Consider the following 11,296-nt stretch of genomic DNA (forward strand, 5'->3'; position numbering starts at 1 on the left):
AGATCACACAATTGATAGCCAGGGGAAGAGAGCTCAAGACGAAGGGAATAGCCAGTGAAAAGGCCCCAAACCATGTCTGGGAAACAGAAGGTCAGCATGACTGCCGTGAGAACAAGCAGGGAGAGTAGTACGAGATAATATCAGAAGAGGACCAGGATTCAGATCATGGTGAGCCTTGTAATTCACTGTAAGGATTTTAGTTTTCATTCTGAGTCAAATAGAGAGGGTTTCGAGCACTGAAAGACATGATCTGATTCATGTTTTAAAAATGCCTATATACCTGATGTGCAGATAGTCACCAAGAAGGGGCAGGACTAGAGCCAAAAGACGCTTTGGGAGTCACACAGTGATTCAGGTAAGAAATAGTGGTATGAGGGGGTGGAACAAGATAGCTACATAGTAACCTCCTGTAGTCATCCCTCTGCACAAACACCTGATTCAACAACTGTCCACACAAGGATGAACCTTCAGGAGAACCAAAAATCGGGTAAGTGACCACAGTAACTGGTGTTAACACTATATCAAGGAAAGAGGCACTAAAAGGAGAAAAAAGACAGTCTTGCATTTCTTATGCTACCCATTCCCCAACCTTCCCACAGTGCTTTGCCACTGTGCCCAGTGGAGAGAGAATCTTTCTGCCTGGGGAAGGGAGAGTGAAGTGACTGTGGGACTTTGCATTGGAATTCAGGGACACCCTGTCTCAGGGAACACAGCATGGGGCAGAATCCTGCTGATGCCCATAGAGGGAGCATTTGGACTATCCAGGCCAGAGGAAAATCCTCCGTCTGCCCTGAAATCTGAGTTCTGGCTAGGCCCTCCACTGGCTGACAAAAAGTGGCCTGTGGCCTAGAATAAAGTCATAGGGCATTCAGGCCACAAAGACTGTAGTCCTTGGGCAATGCCTGAGGCTGGACTGCCTCAGAGCCAGTGGACTTGCAGCGGATGAGACCCAGTAAAACACCAGTGATGACCAAGCCAATGCCCGTGTCACCCCTCCCCCAATTCCCAGAAGTACAGCTCAGGGAGAATCTTTCTCCACTTGTGGAAAGGAAAGGGAAGCGTTCAGGGGACTTTCCTTTGTAACTTGGGTAACAGACCAGTCACAGTACAATAAAGTACCCTGAAGCCCCTGGTTCCAGGCTTTGAGTCCAGAATGGCATTTCTAGACCCATCCAAACTAAGAAATGCATCAGACTCTCAACAGCGGAATTGATGAAGCAGGAGAAAGAATTAGTGAGCTTAAAGACAGGCTAATTGAAAATACACAAAAGAGAAAAAAAGAAAAAGGAATAAAAAAGAATGAAGCACACCTGTACAATCTAGAAAACAGCGTCAAAAAGGGAAAATCTAAGAGTTATTGGCTTTAAAGAGGAGGTAGAGAGAAAGATTGGGGTAGAAAGTTTATTCAAAGAAATAATAACAGAGAACTTTCCAAACCTAGAGAAAGATATCAATATTCAGGTACAAGAAGGTCACAGAACACCAAGCAGATTTAACCCAAACAAGACTACCTCAAGGCATTTAATAATCAAGCTCCCAAAGGTCACAGATAAAGAAAAGTTCCTAAAAGAAGCAAGAAAAAAGTAACATATCAAGGAGCTCCAATATGTCTGGCAGCATACTTCTCAGTGGAAACCTTATAGGCCTGGAGAAAGCGGCATGACATTTAAAGCGCCAAAGGGAAAAAAAACAAAACAAAACTTAACCCTAGAGTATTATATCCTGCAAAAATATCCTTCAAATGTGAAAGAGAAATAAAAACTTTCTCAGACAAACAAAAGCTGAGGGATTTCACCAACACCAGATCTATCCTGCAAGAAATGTTAAAAGGAGTTGTTCATAAGAAAGAAAAGGACATTAAAGAACAATGAAAAATCATCTTCAGGTATACAACTCACTGGTAACAGTAAGTACACAAATATAGCATACTATATTGCTGTAATTGCAGTGTATAAACCATTTATATCTTGAGTAGGAAAACTAAAAGACAAACCTATCAAAAATAACTACAACAATTTATTAAGAGATCGACTATATAAAAAGATATAGATAAAAAGAATAAAAAGTTAAAAAGTGGTGGGGAGTGATAGAGTTAAAGGGTACAATTTCTGTTAGATATCTCTTTGCTTGTTTATTTGTTTGTTCTTTTGTGCACACAGTTGTCATATGTTTAAAATCATTGGTTATAAAATGTTTTTTGCAAGCCTCATGGTAATCTCAAATCAAAAAACCTACAACAGATACACAAAAAATAAAAAGCAAAAAATTAAAATGCACTACCAGAGAAAATCACTTTTAACACAGGAAAACAGAAAGGAAGGAAGAGAGAAAGAGAAGATCACAAAATAACCAGAAATCAAATACAACATGGCAGTAGCAAGTCCTTACCTATCAGTAATGATATTGAATGTGAATGGACTAAACTCTCCTATCAAAAGACATAGAGTGGCTGAATGGATTTAAAAATAAGATCCAACCATATAGTGTCTACAAGAAACCCACTTCACTCATAAAGACACACATAGTCTGAAAATAAGTGGATGGACAAAGATACTCCATGAAAATGAAAACCCCAAAATAGTAGGAATAGCTATACTTCTATGAGATAAAATAGATTTCATGACAAAGACTGCAAAAAGAGACAACGAAGGTCATTATATAATGATCAACAGGTTAATTCAGCAAGAGGATATAACAATTCTAAATATATGTGTACCCGATACTGGAGCACCCAAATATTAATATGTAAAGTAAATATTATCAGAGCTAAAGAGAGAGAGGGATCCCAATGTGATAATTGTTGGAGACCTCAACACTCCACTTTCAACGTTGGACAGATCATCCAGACAGAAAATCAACAAAGAAATATGGGACTTAATCTGTATTACAGACCAAGGAGCCTAATAGATATTCACAGAACATTTCATCCAACAAGTGCAGCATACACATATTTCTTCTCAGCTCATGGATGATTCTTGAGACAGACAATATGTAAAGACACAAAATAGGTCTTAAAAAATTTTAAAAAATTGAAATCATATCAAGTATTTTCTCTGACCATAATGGAATAAAACTAGGAATCAATTACAAGAGGAACATTGAAAAATACACAAACACTTAGAAATTAAACATTATGCTCATGTATAACCAGTGGATCAATAAAGAGATTAAGAAGGAGATTAAAACATTTCTTGAAACATATGAAAATAAAAACACAACATATCAAAACCTGTAGCATACAGGAAAAGTAGTAATAAGAGGAAAGTTTATAGCAAGTGCCTACATCAACAAAGTAGAAAAGCTTCAAATAAACAACCTAATGATGTACCTCAGAGAACTAGAAAAACAAGAGGAATAAAACCCCCAAAATTAGTAGAAGAGAAGAAATAGTAAAGAGCAGAAATAAATGAAAGTGAAACAAAAAAATATAAAAGATCAATAAAACGTAAAGTTGGTTTTTGAAAAGATAAACAAAATTGATATACCTTTAGCCAAAAAATAAAAAAAGAAGGCCCAAATAAAGAAAATCAGAGATGAAAAAGGAGACACTACAACTGACACTGCAGAAATTCAAAAGATCATTAGAGACTACTATGAGCAACAATTACATACACCAGATAGTCTATATACCAATAGTATATATACATACTATTATATATCTGGATCCAATTGGGTGTTTCTGGAGTTCAGGAGAAAAATGTAGACTAGGATATAAACTTGTAAGTCTTTGGCACATAAAAGGTATTTAAAGTCATGAGGCTGGATGAGATCACCAAGGAAGTGTGTGAGAATCAGGAAGAGACCATGGAGCTCTCACATGTGCAATGTGAAGAACTGGAGAGCAGAGAAAGAACCAACAGAGCAGCCTAGGCAAGAAAGAATCATTGAGGCAGAAAGGACACCAGGAGAATGTGTTGTCCTAAAGCTCAAGAGCAGAGGGTGTATCAAAAAGAGGGAGTGACAAACTGTGTCAAATGTCACTGTTGAAAATGAAATTCATTCTTCACTGGACTTTATAACGCAGAAGTAGGGATAAGACAGAAATGTGTGTGTGTGTGAGAGATAGAGAGAGAAACACAACCAGAATGGACAACCTGTTAGAAGAGTTTTTGCTGTAAAGGAGACAGAAACAAAGAAATAGGGCAAGGAAAATGGAGTAAAAAATTTTAATTTTTGTTCTGTTTTTAAGATGGACTAAATGAAAGTACGAATTTTATGCAAAATAAGGAGAGAAGAAAAAAGAAATGTAGTTGTGCAGTTGGAAAGAGGGGAGAAAAATTGCCATAGCCCCCTGTATGGGAAAGAAGGAAAGGGATTTAGTATCTTACTGCAGGAGGGATGATCAGCTTTAGATAGGAGCAGGTTTAGTTCCCTTAAGGCCAAAGATGTGCCCGTAGGTGAGACTGTGTGATTGTGGGCATCTGGAGAAGCTCTCTTTTAGTTGCAACATTTAAAAAAAAAAAAAAAACATTATATAGTCCTATAAGAGAGAATTTGAAGCCAAGAGGATTTAGGGAGGAAGGAAGAAAACATGGTTTGGAAGCAGCAGTGAGAAGCAAGGAGAGTACCCATATGACCTGTGAGGTACAAAGGTACAAAGGCTATTGAGGAAGAAAACAAAAACCAAAACAACCATGACTGTACCCTCATGGTTCCTCTTGGAGCAAAACTTTGGAAAGCAAGCTCAAGGAGAGCTTTATGATAGAGCAGGTCTTGTTAATGATGGATCCTGCATTCCAAAAGCCATAGAATTGAGGAAGCATGGGGGATGTAGGAGATACACGGAGTCTTGTAGAGGTTATAGTGGGGGTGGGGGAACTCTCATCCAGGGATCCTTGAGATGACTGACATGAGCCAGGGCTCATGGAAGAATAAGGTTAGTTCGGGCAAAGTCAAAGCACACTGTGATAGTGTGCCCCTGAGCACTGCAGGGGCGACTGGTGCATTTTGAGGCCTCCCTCTTGGCACCTGTTAATGTGGTCTGGGGAAGCCAGCTATACTCGAGAGTGTGGCTGCTAGAGGTGCTCTGGACCCCATTGACTAGAGGCTGAAAGGCCTAGGGAACCCTTCCTTAACACTTGTTGACGAAGGGAAGAATCACATTGTTCATGGCGGTTTTATTTCCTCATCTGTCTTAGTGATTTTTACATATGAACTCATGATACCGGAGTTTTCTTTGTAGGGATTTGTTTGAGGTCTTTATTTAAAATGCATTCCTCTAGAGAGGAATTTCTTTTACTTCTACCAGTTACTTGGTTGCACTAAATCTGGAAGCAACATTATGGAAAATTGTATTATGGTCATTGGGATACACGGTTATCATTCCAAGCACAAACCTCCATGAGTGCAGATTTGTGGTTGGGAAACCTCAGAGAATTGTTTTCCCCTTTCTTCTGCTCTACTTGGCCAAGCCTGGGAGAGGCAGTGATGCATACTCCCACTCTTTTTTGATTAGTTTTCTCTAGATTATCCCTTGAGTGTAGCCCCTCAGGAATTTTCATTTTGTTCAGTGATGAGCAGTTCACTCTGTTACCCTGCACGGGCTCTGGGCTGTCCCCTGCCTCTGTCAGTTGTCAGTGGTTTTCCAAATGCAGGGATCTGCAGGCACCACCTGGGCAAAAACTCCCAGTGCCCAGTGCCCCTTTGCCTCTCTGAGTTCTACTTTCTTGCTCTTTCTGACCTCCAAGGAAAGTTCTTTCTTTTGCACCAGCTCAGCTACAAATTTAATGTTTAATGCACGCCATTATTTCTTCATTGATTTTAGGTGTACTATACCTATACCTAACGATATTGCTCTGAGCATCCAGTTTGACATGTTGCCAGAAATAAAAATTCCATTTCTTTGTTACAGGAAATATTCTAGATCTAGATGTTAAAAAATGGCATAATCAATGAGCACTCACAGACTGACCACTCAGCTTAAAAACATGTTGCAAATATAAATGATATTCTCTTATCTATCTTTCCCCATTTCTTCTTCAGAGCTAATGCCCATCCTGAATGCCTTGTGTTCAATTTTCATGTATATTTTTCTACTTTTACACTATTTGTGTTCATAAACAATATATTAATATACTCAATACTTATAAAAGTTTATATAACATTTATCTACATGCCATAGTATGTAGGCTTCCACAACTTTGTTTCACTCAATGTTGTATTTTTACAATTTGTCTCTAATGCTTTCATTTTCAGAGGTATGTAGTATTTCATTGTAGGTTTACTCCACAATTTATTTACATTCTCCTGTTAATGGATGTTTAAGCTGTTTCTAATTTCTTGCTATTTCAAACAGTGCCACCACGAAGTTTCTTGTTTGCACTCCTTCATGAATTTGTTCAAGTTTTCCTACTATATACATAAAAGTAGACTTGTATGTGCACATTCAGCTTTACTAGAGATGATGCCAAATTGCTCTCTAAGCTGATTTTCACAATTTATATTCCCAGCACTTTTTCACAAGTTTATTTGGCATCCTAGTTTCCCCTTTGGTGAAGTACTATTTAAATTTCTTTCAGTTTTCTATTGGGTTTGACATGTGTATTTTACATTTAAAAACACGTTGTCTAAATTCTTGAGAAAGGTATAACAGTTAACATTCCCATCAATGCATGATAAGACTGCTTCCATGCATCCTCATGAGCAGTTGATGTCATCTTTCTTTTAAATATTTCCTAATCTAGTGAGTAAAAAGTGATTTTTCATTGTTGAATTATTTTCACATTTTTATCACTAGAGAGGGTTATCATTCTTTTGTGTGTTTTTTCTTTTGCAAATGACCTGTTCTTACATCATAAACATTTATCTAATTTATCTAAACACTAATACTCAAATAATACATATCGAGTTATTAGAAAGAAATGGCAAACATTGTAGAAAAATAAGCAAGAGATATAAATAGGCTGAATAAAAAAATGAAATGAACCATATGTAACTTTCCATTTGATTATGATGGATTAATTTTTTGATGCATCACTGGATTTGTTGTTGTTTGAAATGAATATATATACATTTATTTTTAATATATTTCTTCATTTTTTGGATTTCCAACTGAAATCTACTGATGCTGATAGCTCAGTGTTGGTGACATTATAAGGGGATTTTTATCAAGCATGGAACTCTATATTCATTGAATGATTTTTAGTACAGATAAGAATTATAAATATGAATTTGACCTAAAATAAATCTGATCTGAATGAAAACAATCTTTCCATGATATTCTGAAGTCTTTGGCTCATTTGTGATTTTTTTTCTTCCTGAAATTTGTAACTTCCAAATGCATCTTTGAAGAATTACACAAAGGGATTTTTTTTTTTTTTTTTAATGACTGGATTGGTGAAAAGGATTTATTTGCAGATTTAAGCTAAAAGTGAAAACTATTCTCTGTCATTATTGACTCTTACACATTTGCAGCCCTAAGTAATTAGCCCTTGCATATTTCTTAAATCCCTTTTGATTTACATATCAAATTAAAAAAAGGATGAATATGTTGGTATATATAGCTATGCCATAGTCAATATTGTGCAGTGTATTTCACTATCACTGATCAGAGATTAAAGCTCATTTCTAGAGGTTAATTATAAATTTTACACCTATAGTTAAAGTGTCAAAATCTTTTTCAGTCTTGAAGAAAACGAGTCTTTTCCCCAAGGGTACATTGGTCAGCTTTGTCTCTAAAAAGACTGCTTTTCTTTCCATATCCTGTAAGAGTGGAAGGAAAGCCAAAAATGGAAGATTAAAAATCAACTTCAAGTGTCTGTATCCCTGTGTCTCTTATTATTATTTTAAGACTATTTTGTTATGATACAGAAAATTTGATGACAGCCCTTCAAGAATGTATTGGCTCATAGAGAAAATAAATAAGGAACTAAAATCAATAAGCATGTATAAATCTCTATTTCCAATTTATGCAATTCTTTTTACTTACGGTAAACTGGTAGAAAACAATGAAAAATATAATAAACATGTTTAATTTCCTCATGTAATATAATAGCTATAGAGAAAGACAATTCATGAATGAAGAAAGGAATGCAGTCGAGAAAACAAAAACTTTAAGCAGTAATACCAGACACAGAAAGACAAGTATCATATGGTCTCACTTATACGTAGAATATAAATAAGTGGAGCTTATGGTAGAAGAGAGTAGAACAATGGTTACAAGGGGCTGGAATGGGGGTGAGGTGGGGAGATTGGGAAAGATATTGGTCAAAGGAAACAAAATTTCAGTTACATAGGAAGAATAAGTTCAAGAAATCTATTGAACAACATGATGTCTATAGTTAATAATAATGTATTGTATACTCAAAAATTATTAAGAAAATAGATTGTATTTTCATTACACACAAAAAGGATAAGTATCTGAGATAATACATATGTTAATTAGCTTGATTTAGCCATTCCACAGTGTGTACATATATCAATACATCATATTATATACCATAAACATATATATTTTTGTCAATTTAAAAAAAGACAATATTAAAAAAAGAAGATTTTTAAATGTCAGTGAATTGAACTCTAAACAGATTATGAAAGAGAATTGAACTATTAATAGACAAAATAGTTACATCACTTAATACATTTTCAAAGAAATCTCTTTTGGAGAACATGTCTTTAAAATTATATAGAAAATTTATATCTAATATGTCTCAATACATAAAACTTTTTGTTATTATTTCAAAATATTATGGAGGTAAAATATTTTTGGTTACATGTATCAATTTTGTTATGCTCGAGTCAGGGTTATAAATGTGCCCATCATCCAGATAGTATTAATTGTACCTGTTAGGTAGATTTTCGCACATCCCCTCCTTCCCCTAACCCCCTGCTTGATTTCCACTGTGTTTTACTTCCCTCTGTGCACATGTGCGCTCATCAGTTAGTTCCAATGTAATAATGAGTACAGGTGGTGTTTGTTTTTCCATTCTTTAGATACTACGCTTAGGATAATGGTTTCCAGTTCCATCCAAATTGTTGCAATAGGCCTTAATTCATCCTTGTTCATGGCTAAATAGTACTCCATAGTATATTATACATATACCTCATTTTATTAATCCACTCATGAATTGATGGGCACCTGGGTTGATTCCACATCTTTGCAATTATGAATTGTGCTGCAATAAACATTCAGGTGCAGGTGTCTTTTTGATAAAATGATTTCTTTTCCTTTGGGTAGATACCCAGTAGTGGAATTGCTGGATCAAATGGTAGGTCTACTTTTAGTTCTTTGAGGAGTCACCATACTGTTTTCCACAGAGGTTGTACTAATTTGTAGTCCCACCAACAGTGTATAAGTGTTTCTTTTTCTCTGTATCCACACCAGCATCTACTGTTTTTGGACTTTTTGATAAAAGCTGTTCTTACTGGGATAAGGTGCTATCTCATTGTGGTTTTAATTTGCATTTCCCTGATAATTAATGATGTTGAGCATTTTTTTCATGTTTATTGGCCATTTGTCTATCTTCTTTTGAAAAGCTTCTATTCATGTCTTTTGTCCATTTTTTAATAGGGTTATTTGTTTTTCCCTAGATGATTTGCTTGAGTTCTCTGTAGAGTCTTTTTATTAGCCCTTTATCAGATGTATAGCTTGCGAATATTTTCTCCCATTCTGTAGGTTGTCTATTTGCTCCATCGATTATTTCCTTAGCTGTGCAGGAGCTTTTTAATTTACTCATATCCCATTTATTTCTTTTTGTTGTTGCTGTGATTGCCATTATGGTCTTCTTCATAAATTTTTTGCCTAGGCCGATATCTAGAAGAGTTTTTCCAATATTTTCTTCTAGAATTCTTATGGTTTCATGCCCTACATTTAAGTCTTTTATCCATCTTGAATTAATTTTTGTAAGTAGTGAGAGATATGGATTCTGTCTCATTCTTCTGCATGTTGCTATCTAATTTTCCCAGCACCATTTATTGAATAGGACTTCTTTTCCCCAGTATATATTATTGTCTGTTTTGTCAAAGATCATTTTTCTGTATGTGAATGATTTTATATCTGGGTTCTTTGCTCTGTTCCATTGGCTTATGTCTCTATTTTTGTGCCAATACCATGCTGTTTTGGTTACTATAGCTTTGTAATATAGTTTGAAGTCTGGCAATGTGATGCCTCCAGTTTGTTCTGTTTGTTTAAGATTCCTTTGGCTAATTTGGCTCTTTTCTGGTTCCAAACAAAGTGTGGAATTGTTTTCTCTAGATCCCTGAAATATGACTTTGGTATTTTGATGGGGATTGCACTGAATCTGTAAACCACTTTGGGTAATATGGATATTTTAAAAATGTTTATTCTACTGCTCTATGAGTATATGTTTTCCTGTTTGTTTGAGTCATCCGTGATTTCTTTATTCAATATTTTGTAGTTCTCTTTGTAGAGATCTTTCCCCTCCTTGATTATTTATTTATCATTCACTCCTAGGTATTTTATTTTCTTTGTAGCTATGGTGAATGGCATTGAGTCTTTGATTTGACTCTCAGCTTGATTGTTATTGGTGTGTGGGAATGCTACTGATTTGCTACATTGATTTTGTAACCTGAGACTTTGCTGAATTCATTTATCAATTCCAGGAGTCTCTTGGTAGAGTCTTTGGGGTACTAGATATAAGATCATATCATCAGCTCAATACATGAAACATTTTTGAAGGTATAAATTTATTTCTACCTAAAAAGATGTTGATCTTCGGAAAGAATAATCCTAGAAGAATGTATTTTATTTTTACCCTTGGTGTCTATTTTTGCATTTTATTCTTGAAAAGATACTTTTATGAAGTAAAATATAAGCTGATATAAGGTCGAAACTATAGTCATGCATTGCTTAATGATGAAGATACCTTCTGAGAAATGTATCATTAGACAATGTCATCATTGTGCAAATATCATAGCACATACTTACACAAACCTAGATGATACCCAGTCTATGTAGTATAACTTCTTGCTCCTAGGCTACAAACCCATAAAGCATGTTAGTGTACTGAATACTGTAGACAACTGTAACACAATGGTAAGTATTGGTGTATGTAAACATATCTAAGCACAGAAAAGGTACAGTAAAAACATGGTATTATAATCTTAGGGGACCATTGTTGTATATTCAGTTCATCATTGACTGAGCTGTTGTTATGCAGCCGATGACTGTATATTAGTTTATATAATTTTTATTAGGAGCATTGCAAATATTTGCTTTTATATTTTAAAGAAAAATTGTTAAGTTACATTTCTATAAGTAACACTGCTGGATGTTGTTGGGCTATGTAATATTCCAATTAGAATTCTGATTAACTGTGTTGAAATGAATCTTAAAAAA

This window comes from Propithecus coquereli, unplaced genomic scaffold (assembly GCF_000956105.1).
Source record: "Propithecus coquereli isolate 6110/MARCELLA unplaced genomic scaffold, Pcoq_1.0 Scaffold277, whole genome shotgun sequence".
Classification (NCBI taxonomy): Eukaryota; Metazoa; Chordata; class Mammalia; order Primates; family Indriidae; genus Propithecus; species Propithecus coquereli.